Raw genomic sequence first — 18,617 nt, 5'->3', positions numbered from 1 at the left:
GATATAATCTAATTACAACTTAACCCTAACATTCATTAACCTAATACTATTAATACCTGGTTTTTATAGAATCTTACTGTCCAAGTACCAACACAGGCATTTAACCTCAACCTCATTCAGAGGATCTCGTTATGATAGTTTTCTATCACAAACGTTTCTCTATAATACTATAGTATAGAATAGCAATTTATAGAGATTGCAACAGCGACCGAGTTTATTGAAAATGCCAGTTACCGGTCGTTCGCTTTTGAATGGATTGAAAACCGCTCCGTTTTATACTATTGGTTTTATTTTCTTTTCTGTTTCTGTCACTACATAGTGTAATTGCCGTTGACCACTTTCCCCTGCTATATGATAATTAAATATGTAGATATTCATAACGATTGAATAGGCCAGCCAAATAATATAGAACTTTATGAATTACTAAAGCTGAAAATAATGAGTAAAAAATGTATTAAATAGCCATTCATAAAATATACTACCAGGCTTGGACAAAAATGCTTTCGTATGGCTGTTTTACTCTGTCGCATTTCATATTCATATTCATATTATTTAATATTTATTCACAATATTTATAATATTACATGTCATTTTTAATATTGCCCAGATTGCAGAAGTACCTATTCGAAATGAGTAATAATCTCCTAAAAATAATAACAATAATGTAATGACAACTACGGTCACTTAACTAAAGCTTAACATTTAAAAAATCGTCATAGCTGTAGAATGTGTGGTCGAGAAGCGAAGTTTTCAGTCTAACCCTGATACATTGCAGCGACGGTGCCGAGGTGGGTATCTCCGTCAGCCTATTGTAAACAGTGGTGCCCACATAATGGTATGTGGGTCACCTTATTGGGCTTTGCAATTCGACGCTTTAAGGTCTCTGCCCACTACACCGTATCATACCATGACCGTGCTGTGAACGTATCAGGCACGGAATGTAACGCGATACGGACTACTATGCCCACTACACCGTGTCCACATTCTTTCATATCCGTACATAACGGGTTTAGTGCCCTTAGCAACCGCGTATCATCCCCATAGCATCCGCGTTCCATGCCCTTAGGACCCGCGTTTTATTCGCGAGAGCAAAACTCGTCAGAAAGAGCGAGCGAATAGTTATCAAACTGGGAAGAGCGAGCAAGAAATATGGCAACGCGTTAATAACGGGCTTAGAACGGTCACCATAAACGGTTATAACCCGTATGCTCACCGTTTTGCTGCCTGCACGCGCCGTTCTGGCAACGTTGCGTGCCGTGCACGGAGCGTTTCGGCACCAGCAAAATATGCTCGCCGACAATTTTTGACAGTCCGTTTGATGCCCACTAGCCAGCATGTATTGTATTCACAATATTTGTTTGGTACTATAAATAGTAAACATATGTGCCTAAATGATAAATACGTTCAATATTTCCTAAATGTAACACTTTCCGAAAAATATTTTTTTTTGCTTGTTTTCGCTCTCCTGCAAACCATGTAAGTGGCGTATGGCACAAACGTATTCCCACCCGACGATATGATAAGTCGAATTACTATGTAATTATCATGGTAGTAAAATCTGTTTATTTGTTGTAACTAGTTTCCATATTTATATGTATAATTTTTGCTATGATTGCAGCTTAATTTTATCAAAAATAACATTTATTTTACGTTTTAATATGACTAGCCATGGCTAAATGTCCGACGTCAGATTTTGGTTAAATGATCGACATCCCCCTCTCGACTCGGGTCTGTTCATCTGACTTTTAAACTATCACTTTAAAATACATAATATCTACGTCAAAAGAGACTTGAAGAACACATCTAAGCAGTTAAAATATTAAGATTCTTCTAAAACTTAACAAAAAGACATGAAGCGAAAAAATTCTTACCTTTATTTCCCAAAAAGTTTTTACGAAATATTGAAATTCTTGTCTCACTCGTCCGTAAATGGAGCGAGCGAGCTGTTAAGTGGGGAGTAGGCCAGGCAAGTGCTTCGGCATCTTGCTTACCCTTGGTTCCACCAAGCGGCAACGACGCGTTCGCCAGATATTCGCTTGGCTATTTGTGTACTAGTGGCTAACTGATGAACACCCGACCCTACACGTAAATAGCGACTTGTTGAATCATTATTGACGGCAGAGTCAGTATATCTTTAAAGTACGCCTTCGCGGAGGTGGGTTCTCCTGGATTAATACCTGCGCCAGACACCGCACGGCTCTTATCTCCGCGCCACACTGCAACACCGATTGTATTGTTGCAAAGTAGGTAACAATAACTTCTTACGACATGCCGTGGTACAAGCCGCGCCAGACAGCGAAGGGCGAAACATGCAGCGCCTAGTTTACCACACAACTGCTCGATATGGGTCATCCAGGTCAACTTACGGTCTATTTGAAACCCTAAGAATGTGGTGAACTCTACCTGCTCCACTTTAACGCCGCCAGCTATAAGGATCTGATGTGGCCTCGGTGTCCGACCTCCAACGTGAAAATGCAAAAAGTGCGTTTTGGAAAGGTTGAGCGCCAAGCTAATCAGCTTCAACCACTTAGACAGCTGCTCCGTCGCCTCGTTGAGGCCGGTCTCTATGAAGCTGTCTCAACCGATTGCATGAAATTTTGTGAACATGTTCGATAACGATGGATTTCTTATCGCTCCAGTTTCTGGCATTTTACTTCAAAATGGCGGAGTAATGGGGGTTCGTGAAGTCTACAACTCACAGATCTATTGTTTTATTTTCTACTGTCTCTACTGTCAGGTTGAATCTTAAGACTGGCTTCGTGATAAGACACCGGACCCGGATATAATACATATTATCAGCACAGGCCGCAATCCTCGCCTGCGGTGGCACTCCCTCGCCCATTCCCGTGTTAATATCAGGCCCATTAACATTCATATTTTGCCGTAATTGCTACATTTGACCGTAGCAAAGAATATTAATTATTATCCTGCGGGTCCCGCCTTATACTTTTCGCACGCCGTCTTCTTTTATTGTTTACTTCCAATTGTTTATTATTGATCTGGTTTGTGGTTATGGTTATTTATATAATTATTAATAAAGCTGACCTCGTCCCGTTTTTTCTTAGAAACGGTGCGAAACGGTATATTATTTGAATAAGAGTAAAAATCGGTTGTCGTATATTTTCCTTATTTTGATAACGTTAGCGGACCTCGGTCACTATATAAAAATAGCAGTGAATGTGTTTGTTACAAACAGGCTGTAATACATTACAGTTAAATACAATATAGCTTAATGGCAATGCATTACCGAGCTGCGACAGCAGACGGCGGCGGCGGCGGCGGCGGCGTGGCACCTCGCCAGACCACATCCCACTCACTCCGTTTCAGTAATCCGCCACAATGCATGCATGCACTGCACATTATACCTAATTATCCTTCACTGGTTGGTCAGCATCCTGTCATAAGCGGAACGGTTATTACCTACGTAACTGTGCCAGATCCGTTAACAAAAATAAAATACCACCAGATTAGAAAAGTCGGCAGTCAATTAGTCGTTAAGGTAGAGCAAATAATACTAAAAAATATTTAACTAAATATCCACTTTAACAAAATGTAAATGTAAACAAGGTTGATTTACCAATGAACCGTTTTTTTAGGTTACGAAATCAGTTTATGGACATTTCTAAGTAGGTCAAATTGTAAAAAAGAGGCTAAGTTGTGTGGAAGTGACTAACAGCATGCGCTCGCTCCGTCACGCTTAGGTCAATTTGGCACGAACGCTTTAACTTGTCGGAATTTACTGGAATGTAGGTATTTATTTTTATTCCAACTTCTTGTTTGTTTTAAAACGGTTCTTCGTGTCCTCTACATTTAGTGTCTTGTCTAGTATACTACTCGTGAACATTATAGGATAGTACACCGGTTTGTTATAGGTACCTACTGTGACTAAATACATCGTACTGGACAGAATAATATTAAATACTATTTTTCGTGAATTTTAATTACGAGTATTCAGGGAGGGGAATTGTAATATCGGATTTGAATTTGTCAACCAACCTATTAAATTAATTCTAATGTTGTCGTATGTCAGTAAGAAAAAATTAAGGTATCTTAATGCTTGTAACATTACAATTTGCACATTAAATAATGGAAGCTGAGATTTATTTATTTAAAACTGAAGGTAATTATTACATTAATTAACATACTTATACTTAACGGAAACACGTTATTTTTACCTAGGAACAGTTACAATCCGCTAGTTGTCATTCATTGCACCATTTCCACGTGTGTAACTGAACTACAACTATTCTCAACACTTGTAAATTACAGTTAAGATTAAGATCCTCGTATAATAGTAGCGGCAAAAACAAAAAAAAACAACGGGTTGCACTCCGGGAGTGCCGGCAGAAGTGAAAACTCAATGACATTGTAACAGTTTTACGATCAGGTCACGTCTTACGAATCTTACGGTCACGTGACCTGTCGCGAGTTTAACATTTTTTCCTCATCACAAAAAGTGCACAGCGCCGCTAAAGAAGTTTTCACTTCAAAAATTAAGTAGGTATTTCAGACATGAGCTTCCATTCTTCCATTTAACCAGTTCACATTAAGTCCGTCTCTCTATAAGAACTAGTTCAGAAGCGTTATTATAATACAATGCAGCATCCAAGTATTCACTGAAGCCAAATGTGCATTTTTGGAAGTAGCGATGAAAAATAATATCTGAATAGTCCGTAGAGCCATGGCAGGAGGCCAAAACCACCAGTCAGGACTTAATGTGGTGTGAACTTTTGACAGTGCCAAATGAACTCTAGAAAACCTATCAATAAAATCAATGCTAAAAGGCTACAAGAAGACAGTGTGGTTTTGGGTAAGAGCTATTTGAAACATGAAAGTCATAAGCTTCACGCCAATTTGTTATATTACCATGGCAGCTATTGGATAACAAATTTTAGAAATTTATCAACAATTCAATTACCTATATAAAGGGCTTAGAGCAAATACTCAAAGATAAAGGGCTAACTATATGAGAGCCTCACGCCAAATTACCTACATAATATTATTTAAATATTACTTATCAAATACAATGAAGTAGTTATTATTTGCAAGTTTTAAGTTATAAAAATCCTTTAGATAACTCCACAATTCGAGCCGAATTTCAAATTAAAATAAAACCGGTTTACTTTATTTAAGGTGTATTCGGGTAATACCGAATGTCGGATAATTCCGAAATTCAGATGAAAAGCACCCTTAATTCCATCATAATAAAAGTCTCTTTTCGGAATTATCCGACAGTTTTCGACATTCGGAATTACCCGAGTAAACCTTAGTAACAATAGCTTCATGAATAAATAAATCTCAGTCACGAACGGGTAGGAATAAAACTATTCCCAGTTAAGTATCATTGGAAAATTAAATAAGTTTCGGCATCATGCCCTAGGAAAGAAACGAAACACTTTTCAACTCACTCACTCTCAGACTGTATTTAAAAAGCACACTTTAAAGGTACCTATTCCTAATAAGTACTTACATAGTTGGTAAAAGTTTTCACTTCTGTATCGAATCAGAAAGGACGATGCGACAGCGAAAACGTCTTATCTTGGCCTTTCATTTTCGTAAAAGGTTGGAAATGAAAGGGATTCATTGGTGGTTTCTAAATAACAAACTTGCGTGTCACGTAAGCTCTTCAAACATACAAATACAGACATAGGCAAAATAATAGAGAATGAATTCGTCATTTCATTATATATTATACATATAAGTTTAATTTAAGATTTTTATACTGGAGGAATAACCAATTAAAATAAATATATTAAATATTCTGAACTTAAAACCTTATATGTACCTACTTCTCTTATTTAAAGGGTGTCCGTTCGTAATTGGCCTGCTTAAACATACCACCTGGTTGTACAAAATCGAACAATCTTTGATTGTTTAACATTATTTCAATTTCTATAAAAACTGTAAACGTGACCGCGAAACATTTAATACAATGTGATAGATACGCTTTTCCTCTATATATTCCCTGTCCCATTTCTTTACACCCGAGTGTATAAGTAAATCATTTAATTTCAAAGCACATATTACAAAAACTTTTAAATATTAACTTTTGAAAATACGTAAGTTATTGTTGAATGTATCTTACAGTACCTACCTACACAATGATGGATTACTAGGTAGGTTCTTCCTATTTGGGAAAATAATCTTAGGAGACTTTGACATTTCGACTTATATTATAAATTATGCGTCATAGGCATTTAATAAGCTAGCTGGATTTGTGCTAGCAAATCGCGTGGCTTAAGCCCCCCATTCACACTCCTACCGTGTATAGGCCGCCTCGTAGTCCGCCTCGTCGGGTAGGATTGTGTATGGGGGTTGCGGACTACGAGCCGTCCTACCGTTTAGCCGTTTGTAGGACGGCTCGTAGTCCGCAACCCCCATACACAATCCTACCCAACGAGGCGGACTACGAGGCGGCCTAGACGGTAGGAGTGTGAACGGGGGGCTTTACAGCGACTAGCGAGAACCACACGCTTGTTGTGGCCACTTTGAACAAATCTTGAATGTTTGTTCTAGCCAAGGATCTCGCTTTACTTGCCGCGAACAACCAAACTCGAAATTGCGTTAACTACCTCTCTATTGCTATTGCATATTTGAGCGATACGATATGCCCTCTTGCAAGCGAGGCACCTTGTGTCAGTGCGCACGGAAATAGGTTATTGACAGCAACTTCTACACGTAGTGTCTTGGACATGTGTGCCTACCAATCATATTTACGTTTTGAAGGTTTCTGATTGCCTTGGTTAAGTGAATTGAGTTCTGGATTGTTAGACGTTTATTTTACCATACCTACATAAAAGATATGTTATCAGTAACATTAGGAAAATTAATAATACAGTGAAACCTGGTTAATTGGCACCTGGATAAATGGAAAAGCTCAATAATTGCAACCCAAAGTCCGGTCCCGGTCCCTTGAGACCAAAAGGCCTCTATAATTGAAATTTTGGAACCTCTATAATTGCAATTTAGATTTTAGGGCTTTTCGTAATTTTGCCTCTGTAATTGACCACATCGCAACTAAGACCTCTATAATTGACACTGTGCTAAAAAAATCCGTTATTTTTACTCTTCTTTTTACCTCTATTATTGAAACGAGTTATACTTATTACCTCTGTAATTGAAATAATGTAGTTGTAGACAGCAGAAGCAATATTTTAATAGCAATGATCATTTTATTTATATCTTCATCCAGAATTCAATTTATTTATTGGGTATGTATCACAGCTTGTAGTAGGTGAAATAGTTTTGATTAAATCAAAAACAAAGTATGCTTTTTACATTCTAATAAAACTTTCTTCTACAATTCAAGGGATTTTTTTAAACCCAAATGATTAATAAGAAAATAAAGTAGTAATTAATGTAGTGTATAAGTGCAAGTATAGACAGAAGCTACATAATAGACCAGAAACCCAGAACGTAAGCGTGTAAATCTACTTTCAATGGTTATTTGCACCTCCATAAAAGAAATTTGTCAAAACGCAACCTCTATTAATGGAAACCTCTATAATTGACACAACGATTTTTTGAACCTCGTTAATTGACACGACCTGCTTAAATGAAAAACCTGGTTAATTGACAAAAAATGGCCGGTCCCTTGAGATTGCAATTATCCAGGTTCCACTGTAATTGATTGAAAGAAACGACATATACTTACAATCACTAAAATACAGTGGTAATAGACGAATCGTCGACCAACACTGCAGCTTAGTGTTTGAACTACATATGCTGCGGATACCTACTACATGTGTTGAAGTGTTCTCCACTCTCAACGGTTCTTAGAATGCGGCCTTGCCATTTAAAGTATCGACGTATTCTCTCAATAGTCGTTTTATTGGTCACAGTCGCACACATTACAGTCGCACACAAACATTGATTTTATCCGTCAATGTTGTTTATCAATAACCTGTCTAAGAAACATCTAAATTGGATTAATTTTGTTTTATTTGTAGCAGTTAGGTATTTATACCTATAAGTACTATTGATTGGCATCGCAATCCTCCAGCATCCCCAGCTCGTGCGAAAGGAAGCAGCAATGCATGAATAAATAACACCCGGGAGCAGACTCACGCCTCTCCGCGCCAACTTTACCTATCTTTCACTAAATATGTACCTCCGCACACAGGTACGTGTCGACACAATTTGTTGAGTAATCATTTCGAGCTGCTCAAGTTCTATCGTGTGAAATGTTAGATTGAAATCATAACATTAACCCTTCGTATGCATAAGCACTGATCAGTGCGAAAGAATTTAAACTTATTGTATTAAACAATTTACTCGCATTGTATGTAGATAATTCAAAGGTCCTTGATTGCTTTGAAACGTCACACCAAATTAAAGATACAGGGAGAAATTGAAACCGGGCATGACTATCTATGACTTCTAGTTCTAGTTAAACTTCTAACTAATTCACTCCGCAAGCATCGTAGCCTAAACGCGGTACCTACTCGACTTGCAAAGCTCGATTTTATGTCACAAGTGTATAAGATAAATTCTAACTCCATCATTGACTGGCAACTCTTACCACGGGTACGTAAAGAATCTGCATTAAATCTTTATACTGGGTCGAGAAACCTCCAGGAATCAACCAAGTACCTATTCTAAGCGAAGTATGCAGGCATAATCAATAAGCTTGCCTCATTACTGTTTTCGGGTCAAGCCGCTTTTATGTTGATTTAAACCTATCGAACCCACGTAACATTACATTGTTATCCTGATATCATTACCATGTAAGTAAAGAAACCGCATGAAACTCAAATAAAGAATTCTTAAGTGGAGCATTTCCTAGCGCCAAGAGTGACCGCGCCATATACAGGACATCCTTCCTACACCTCTACAATTAAATGTCAAAGCCTTTTCAACGATTCATAAAAATAGTCGTCTCAGTGTTCCCACCTACACTCTAAACTTGAAATACGTCACCACCGATGATCAGTAGGGATGTGGTGGTTGCGCTTATATCTTCTATCTTGCCCCCTACGCCACTCTCGCACTCACGTAAACCATACTACCACGAAAAAAGCGTGACCATATGGTAACCTTCCAGGTAAGTAACGGTGACTTTGGTGGCCCATCGCTAGTTTCTGTGATGCTTGTATAGAAGCCATTATTATGCGCCGACTATCAGCTCAAATGGCAACTCAGTCTGGGGTGGGGTAGTAAGAGCATTATGATTAGCATAGAAAGGGCGCAACGATCACTCCTAAAAGTTTTATTTTAACATCTCGCTACAGATCTTTACATGAACGCCTATGTTCATACAACGCCAACTGATTCTTAAAAAGGTCATGCTCGCCTATGGGAATAAAACACGATAAAAACATCGACGGTCACAATAGACGACGTCAGCGTTGGGAAAAGCCAAAGTTTAACACCAGATTTTACCCAACGCTTCAGTATGTTCGTATCGCCTCTATTCCTAGAAACCTTTTGCAATATAATTTCAAATCACGTCCTCCCAACAAACACACCATACGTAAATGGTATGTAATGGTATTTTGTTGTCCGTCCATCCGTCCATCTGTCCGTCCATCTGTCTGTGAAGACCCTTTATCTCGGGAACGCGTGGAGGTATCGAGTTGAAATTAAAACCATATACCTACTCAGGTCTGCAGCCTCTTAGCTGTGAAAAAATCAAACTTCTAAGTTAACGTAAAAAAAAGATACGGCCGTTTATGCCGCAATAAACGTAGATTTCGACATTATCAAAGGAATCAAAATGTATAGGGTACTTCCCGTTGACCTAGAACTATGAAATTTGGCAAGAAATATCGTTTTACACTACAAATACAGGTAAAAATAAAAATAAACTATATTTTAGTAAAAAAATAAAAATTAGTTTAATTTGTACGGAACCCTCTGTGGATTGTTATTATACTTATTAATGTTATTATAAGAATTAGGAGCGAAAAACAAAAAGCATACAAATTTCTAAATGCTCTTAATTCTTCTAATAATGAATAACTCGTAATAAATCAAACAAAGGGGGCATAAATGTGATTGAAATATATCAAATTGTGTCAAAATTTGTGTTAATAAGTAGGTACCCAGTAAGAGCTACGTTCGTATGGAAAGGCGATTTCGCGCAATCGTTCACCCTGATATTAAGTACCCAATTAGATACCTAATTAAGATAAGTTGGATACCATTTTAGTTTATTATAAGTACTACTAATAGGTTTTGTAACATAGGAAATCCTATCTCAGGACCCATATATCATGTACGTGTTTTTGCTTATCTTTATTTATTTCTATCTATGTATGTATATTTCTGTGTAGGTATATATGTGTAGGTACGGTACAAGGCTTGCAGAAACCTTTATAAAATTCTATCCCGACTATCTCCATGCTTATAATTAGTTAGAGAGTTTTTCTTTCCAAGGCCGGCTCTGCCGAGGGAGTACGATGGAATAAAAAAAAGAATATTACTGCAATATTTTCTTAATGAAGCCGCGATACGCTTGGATAATTCAAAGGATATTGCCAAGGTTGCACCGCACCGCTTGCACTTGACCCAGCTGTAAGAGCGCTTCCCCAGCAATCATTCTTAGAACGGATAGGTACCTAATACTCTATTGATTTAGTTTCAATTTCAATACTCATACTTTCTATCTATACAGGTGAATTTAAAGTTGCAGTTGAAAGGCAACGGTTACATTAAGAAAATATTAAATCAGTGAAAGAGCACGGCATGGATAAGAAAATGAATATGTGCGGTAAGTAAATATATGTTTTTAATACCAATTTTTTTTTTGATTAAAAGAATACCTTGTCAATTTATAACTTATTTACCTTAAGTTAGTAAGGGCGACGGTTATCTTGACGTAATTAAAAATCGGCTTCTATAAGTCTACGCATTAAAATTTAATTACAGAAAATTTAAGTAAGTACATACCTAGTGGAGACAATCAATCTCCGTATATGTGTAACTTTTACATATACATTGAGAGCTGGTAGCATAGGTGGAAATTTCTTGAGAATTACGTATAGGCGTTATCCTGCATTAATAGTTATGACATTCTCGCTGCCTTTTTAATGAATTGTGCATGGTATAATAATATACTCCGCCCGGTACTCTCTTCCGACCACGTGACTGACACAAGCCTACGTCATCATGCGACAGCGCTATATCATAATATGCAATAGCGCTATATAAAGTGGCAATGTTATTGTGACGTAGGCTTGTGTCACTCTGGGAAGAGAAGACCATGTTTTATTAGACTATGGAATTGTGCATTTATAAATTTTATAATATTATAATTTCAATCTAAATAATATTGCGTCAAGCTGTAAGGGACAATTATATTTCAAATAAACATAAAATGACAATTACAATGAATAATTATAACTACTTATAAAATAAAACTAATATAACTAAAACTAACTCTAAAAAAATTTGAAATGACTGAAAACTACCCTCCAACCCTCGGTGTGAAATATATGTATGCTGCCAGCTTATCATATACGAGTAGATAGAGAGTAATTAGAATAGTACATAGTTATCACAGATTGTTTAGGGCAACCAGCCCTTAGTTTTAACCGGCTGGATCCGCAACTATCGATTATCTCATTAGATGGTCTCACAGAGAATATTATCGTATAAAGATCGTCGTGCTTTGAGCCACCCCAAATGTATATGTCTATTGTTTTCTTCAAAATTGCCGAATGTCCCATGCTTCCATCGTAATTCTCAGTCAGCCCCCTGGGCGAAGTTAAGTTTCCAACAAGCACAAAACAACCTCGCCAGGGCCGTTTGTTTTCCATTGTTGGCCCTATCATAAATATTTAATGAATTCGTTACATTCGCCTTCAAAGAATAGCAGAATCTATTTTTTTATCGATGATCTAGATCAAGACAAAAAGGCACCTACTCGTAAAAAACTACGTGAGAAACAATATAATAATATCTGAATACAAACGGATTCATGTTGAGGGTATAAACGTTCGTTCCACGGGACGGATAGGACGTACCTATTAGATATGAACGACTTCCGGCCGTTATATATAAGAAATGAACTGTGTGATCTAACATTCAAACGCCGAATAAGAGATTTTTTGTTGGATAAATAAACCGATGTATTATGTTAGTGAATTTATAAATGATGTATAGATTTTGACGATCCACCACAGGAGATATGATCTTACATTATTTTAAAATCTTATCATTCTGTAATTATTTAATTTTTTATTTGATATGTTATTGATTATATTCTTGTGACATCCTTGTTTTGACGATCATAGTGAATTCTTGTAGATTGACATGCCTGCAATTTATAATGTAATCTGTATTAAGTATGAAATTAATAAATCTATCTATCTCGTTCATACCGCAATAAGTACTTATTACATCAGTATCTAAATAAGATACCTACATAACTAAGATAAGTTAATAACTATACGTATTGGTGATCTTACTTGTATTCCCTGAGTAGTTTGTTTTTAATTTATTATGAAACTGCTGACATACAATAAAATAATTTTAAAATTTTGAATGAGATATTGTATGTCACATATGTTAAGTGTTATTTTTTTATAATTATATCAAGTAAAATCATTTAAATAGTAACTTTTGATAATTAGCATAATACTTTAATGTCAAAGTACATTTACATTCTATTATTACCTACAATGTTGGTGACAACGGTTAGGTACTTATGAAACTAATAATAAATAAGTAAGTTCCTCATAATTTCTATAACAGCGCTTCGAGTTTTATTAGTATTAAAACGGAATTTCACCCTCAAAATTTCTTAATTAAAATTTTTATTTTCAATATAAAGCACTGCATTTTAGAATAAAGACCTAAACCATGAAAATTCTACATGTGTTTCTCTAATTAAAGTAAATTATTGTTGTAAATTACTATTACTTAATGTCATATGGTTTTTAGTGTCACTTTTCGCATAAGTATCAAAAGTAAACCTATTTCAATGACGTATTTAACGAATGAAATTCGTAGCTCTTACCCACGCCCCTCATATATCGAACTTTATATAACCTACACCGAGCGCTAGCACAAAAACAAATAGGTACTAAATGGTAATATTTACACACTTATAAAGCTGCAATCAAAATACTTAATGTTATTATTATTACTGATCATGAAAATAGGTCAGTACCTAGCTGTTTTTGAACTTCGCTATTCATTATTTATTATTGAGTGTAAATAAACACCTAATTTATATGGAATGATAGCCATATGATTTCATAAAGATTAATTACCGAATGATGAATATGCATTTTCGGCAATAGTTAAGTTTTTTCTCTTAACACAGGAGACATGTCTCACATAAAACATAAATTATTAATCTTATTTAGTTAATTATTATAACTCTCAACAAATATTATTAAAAATACTTTACCCTGTAGCATGACGTAGACGTGGCACCGCCCAATTTATTCGTCAAACATGAATTTTGTGCCACAAAACATGTTAGTAAAGTCACACTTTGAGTAGAATCGTTCAACTGTCCAATGTCTGTGACGAAAAACCGAAATAACAAGAGCGTTTTTCAAATAAGTTCAGCGTAACGATCGCGGTCACGTGCATCAGTGCACGTGCGATGCCATTCGGGTGAATGAATAGAGTGTTATCTGTATGCAGTTTTCCGCGAGGCAATGTGGCAAGCGACTGCGAGTCGCTGCCGGCGAGTCGCCCTCCGCCTATCTGTCAGGGGTTGGGGGGTGCGGCGGGGCGCAGGGCGCCGCGGGGGCGCAAGCGGAGCGACGAGCGCGAGCGGTAGCGGCGAACAGCGGTCGGCGACGGGCGTGCGCGTCTTGCCTCCCGGCGGACTGAACTGTATAGGGCTTCAGTGGCGCTAGGGCGGCGCGCCCACGCTCGATACTGCCGCCTTCCTATCGCCCTCCCACGTTGCAACTACATTATTACAACAGATACTTATAATTCTTATATGCATTCATTGTATTTCGTTCTATGAACACAACTACGACAGTAAACAAGCCTGTTTACTGGATTGTTAAGTACGAACGTGCTAATTCATGCTACGAAAATAGAACTACTTAAATCTTGCATTGGATAATATCTAAAAATAGATATGTTGCTAATCGAGCGATAATTATGTAATAGGGTAACCACATTACAACTTCAGTAGTTTATGTCAGGATTAGTGATATTACTAAGCTTGATGGATTTAGCAATAGGGACGTGCGTTAAATAAAACATTGTTTTACTTTCAAAGCAAGAATATATCAAGTCAATTTCAATTTCAATGTTTATTTGCAACCAAGTTGGTACAGTGGGCACATGCAACTTAATGCTAGGTATGCACATACATAACTACTAGGACCCGGATAGGGCTTAGCAAACAAAGTTTTTAAATTTTTCCTAATCTAGATTCAGTAGCAATAATTATACATTCATTTTTCTACCAGTAGATACACAATTCATTAGTATTTTTAGATAAAATAAAGATAAAAATGTTGTCAATACAAAATAAAATTTAAAAGGTATACATGAAATTAACTACAATTTTAATCTCTAGACAGTTAATGATAATGACTTTAACGAGCAATCTACCTTTAACACAGTAAACATTAAAAAATATAAGCCCCGTGTATGAACTATAGGGGGCAGCATAGGAGCCGTCACATTTTTGGCGCGAGGCGTAAATGTGTCGTTTATGCTTCCGATGTAGCCTACAAGATGGCAGAACCTACTATGCACAAGGAATCGTACCGACGAGAACGGTAGATGGTAGCACTTGCTTTGGCAATGTACATGTGCACATATGTTTCCGATTCAGGCCACAAGATGGCAGACCCTCCAACGCGCACGGTCCCTATATCGTGTACGATATAATATACCATAGACATTATTAAAATGCAAGACTTACTTATTAAAGTCCTTGTTAAGGTTTAGTTTCATGATTTTTGCCGTGGGTCAAAAGTAAGAGGGGGAGGGACATATTCTTTTTATAACTAAGTAATAGGTAATACTTACGGAGCGATTATTTCCGAGATAATTTTATTTTTCAAAAACACAGGTCAAGTGCGAGTCGGACTCTCGCACAGAGGGTTCTGTACAAACATAGGTACCTATGTAAATGGTCGATTCCCAATCCTCTAACGAAAAGATAAACTGTACTAAGGGACAAGCTTAAATTTGCCGTTGGTAAACTGTTGTCCCGATACATCGACATAGGTCGAGATTAGTTTACCAACTGCATATATATATATATATGTATATATATATTGTTAACTATGTACAAAAAGGTTACAAATTAAATTACAACTAAAGCTTACAAATAAAAATTAAAACTAAAAATTTATAAATCAAACCACTCCCTCCCGACCCGGTGCAAAGGTGCCCATGATGCTGGCATATAAGAAACGGGATGAAAGTTTGTATGGGGTTCAAGTTTAATAATAAGCTAGGAATTTGTAACTTCGTAAAAAGGTACTTACTTTAATAAACTACACGACAAATATTAGGATCGATTTTTTTTTGAGCGGGGTACATGAAACTAAGTAAAAAGAAATTTATTGTTATTAGACAGCAGATTAGTGATTCCGGCCTGTCTGAAATTCATCGCAAAGTAGAAAGTCAATATTACACGCAGAATAGTGATTGAAGTCTTTTTGAAAATTTATCCTTTAAGGTGCAGTAGGTTCAGAAAACAGAGTTTTTAAAAAGTCGTAGCGCTTTTTTGGATTACAATACGGCTGTCATAAATTAAGTTAAATAATTAAATGTCTATGAATCTACACTATAAAGTTTTTTGCGAACCGCGAGTTCTCATTTCAGGTCGAACTATATACTAGTTATACAAGTACATATCTGGTAAGGTCACCAATTATCCACTGTTCTACGTAATAACATGAACATTCGCAATTGATGATGGCTGGACCTTATATCTATATCTTTGTAATAAGATTTAAAGATTGTCAGTGAGCACGAGCAGTGTAGACGATGGAGCTTTTCCATGTCATTATTGTAATTAATCTATCGACGATTAGTAAAGCGAAACTCGTCAACAACCTCGTTAATTTGTAATTCTACACGAGTGTTTTTTTTTTTAAATATTGGTTTAGCTCCCTTGTCCATAAAATCATACACATTTTGCATATATGATATAAGTCATACGATCACCTTTTCAATTTGCGACTTCAAAATTGTAAAAGGTCCTCAATTCAGTCGAATGTTTTTAATAATAAGTAGTACATTATTGTCGAGGCTCGGAAGTAGCTACTTGCAGGCTGAGGATTCGTTTTAAACGGACGACCTTGGGAGTCCGTTTAATTGAATCCGAAGCCAGCAAGTAGCCTTCCAGCCGAGTCATATATAGTGCTTTTCTCAAAAATGGTGCAAGAAATATAAATATCATAGAAATATTTTACAAAAGCAACTTTCTTACGTATATATTTTCACAGAAAAAAGTAGAAACAATTGAAAAAATTAGCTTTGCCGCCTTTTTATTTTTTTAATAAAAAAATAGAAGTGTATTTTTCTGCCGAAAATACGCCAACCTATTTGAGACAGCTAAATAGTCGCGGTACTAATCATCTGTTTGGCTGTTTAATGGGCCTGTGCCTTCATTTGATATGGCCATTTCAACTTTTAAAAAGTTTGGAACTCGACAAATAATGGAATTTGTATGCAACATTGCAGTCCCAAAATCGAGACTGCAATGTTTTTAACTTTTTAATTTTTGACTGACCATAAACTACGCGCTTCGCAACCTATTTTTTAAACGGCAAAGTCGACTTTGCCGTCCATTTTTGAGAAAAAATTTTTGAACGTCGTATGGAATGTGTTTTTATTATAAACATTTGCTTACAAATTAGTAAAACTTTTGTCAAAATCTAGTTCTGGTGATTGAACCCGTGAGATATGAAGTAATGAAACTTAACAAGACTAACAGGCATATATTTACATACTTCTACAAAGCACTACTTCTAAAAAGAGTGGAGCGCGGAGAGCGATACGGAAAAGTGTAAGTAAGTAGTGGAATCAAATTGTTAATGAACACCAGAACGGAACTCTTTAAGGGCAAGTATTTTGACATTTGGTGATTAATTTTTTTGTCGAGGTTATGAACTAATGATGATAAGACAATCAACGGCACTCCGTAGTCCACCGCAGTTTTTATGCTAACTATGGTTTTTATGGTCGTGAATAAATAAAATGACATCATAAACTGTACATTTTGGTTTTTAGGGTTCCGTACCCAAAGGGTAAAAACGGGACCCTATTACTAAGACTCCGCTGTCCGTCTGTCCGTCCGTCCGTTCGTCCGTCCGTCTGTCTGTCACTACTTCTTTCTTGTTATCGTATACATAGTATGTATTTCCACGAAATTCCAAGCCCCTTACAAGAAAAAATCCCGATATAAACTTACAACCCCTTTTTAACTCCCTTAGGAGATGAATTTTCAAAACGCTTAAATTTATTTTCTTATCTAATATTGTGTCATTTATAAGATGTTTCAAGTCCCCTACTCAAAAAAATATTTTCCAATACCAACTTTCAACCCCTTTTTCACCACCTTAGGGGATGTCAGTCAGTCAATCAGGACACTCGCATTTATACAGTAAGGTGTATTCGGGTATTACCGAATGTCGGATAATTCCGAAATTCAGATGAAAATCACCCTTAATTCCATCATAATAAAAGTCTCTTTTCGGAATTATCCTACAGTTTTCGACATTCGGAATTACCCGAGTAAAGTTAGTGACCCATTTAAAATCATTTTAATATATCGCTGTATAGCAATAGATATAAATTATAGTAGTGCAAAAACAAGTGGTTGGCAGAATACGGGAGCATATTGCAGGTCGCGTGAGACGCTCTGATACGATCGGCGCCGACAATGGCTGCCGCCGGCGTCATGCACTGCGTGGTGGCGAGATCTTTGCCCAACCAGTATAAGGTGGGCAAGAGACCAGGGGGCCGATTTTTGAATTTCGACCACTCGATTTCGTGTATTTCGTTAAATAATATCTCCCCTACTAGTTAGGCATTTAAATTCTACTAATAGAATTGAAATCGAGTGGTCAATATCAATAGATTCCAAACTTCGATCTCTCGAATTTCAAAAATTAGCCATTCGCCGTTTTCCACCGATTTTCGACTGATGAAATCGAACGATCGAAATTCAAAAATCGGCCCCCAGTACGAATCATCTTTAATAGAAAATACTCGACTTCACAAAACAGTTGGAAATGCCATTAATATTATTTACGACCATAGTGTTTCTCATAACTCGTGTCGTGTCGTTTAGGAGTGCCATTCAGGTCTTCATGATCAGTTTCATTTCACCAAACATCACTGTTTAAATGCAAATGCTTGGTTGCAAGAAAAGAAAAAAACTCTATAAGTATGCTTCCCTCGATTCCTCATGGATCCATCATCAGAACTACATTATGACAAAAATGGGATCTGTAAGTACATACATTGACGGCCTGTCTGGCCTAGTGGGAATTACCCTGCCTTTGAAGCCGAGGATCCCGGGTTCAAATTCTGGTAAGAGCATTTATTCGTGTGAAGGGTTGGGTTAGTTGGCCACGAACTAGGGAAAATTATCTGCATAAGGACATGTGGCAAGACAGTTATAAATACTTACTTAAATGCTTAATATTAACCATAACGTGTCTTTTATCAGG

The 18,617-nt window shown here is 36.7% G+C and overlaps 2 protein-coding genes across 2 annotated transcripts in view; one reads left to right on the top strand and one right to left on the bottom strand.

Moving 5' to 3' along the window:
• LOC134804465 (uncharacterized) overlaps positions 1-13,597 on the bottom strand; it is a 71,442-nt gene extending 57,845 nt beyond the window's left edge. Inside the window, exon 1 of the mRNA XM_063777512.1 lies at positions 13,358-13,597. The gene's annotated coding sequence lies outside the window, so the exon portion shown is untranslated. The remainder of the gene's footprint in view (positions 1-13,357) is intronic.
• The window catches only part of LOC134804458 (uncharacterized), a 182,915-nt gene that overhangs the window by 133,846 nt on the left and 30,452 nt on the right, over positions 1-18,617 (top strand). The window lies entirely within an intron of this gene.

This window comes from Cydia splendana, chromosome Z (genome assembly GCF_910591565.1).
Source record: "Cydia splendana chromosome Z, ilCydSple1.2, whole genome shotgun sequence".
NCBI lineage: Eukaryota > Metazoa > Arthropoda > Insecta > Lepidoptera > Tortricidae > Cydia > Cydia splendana.
The sequence above is the reverse complement of the archived record's forward strand: the minus strand, read 5'-3'. Positions and strand labels throughout refer to the sequence as shown.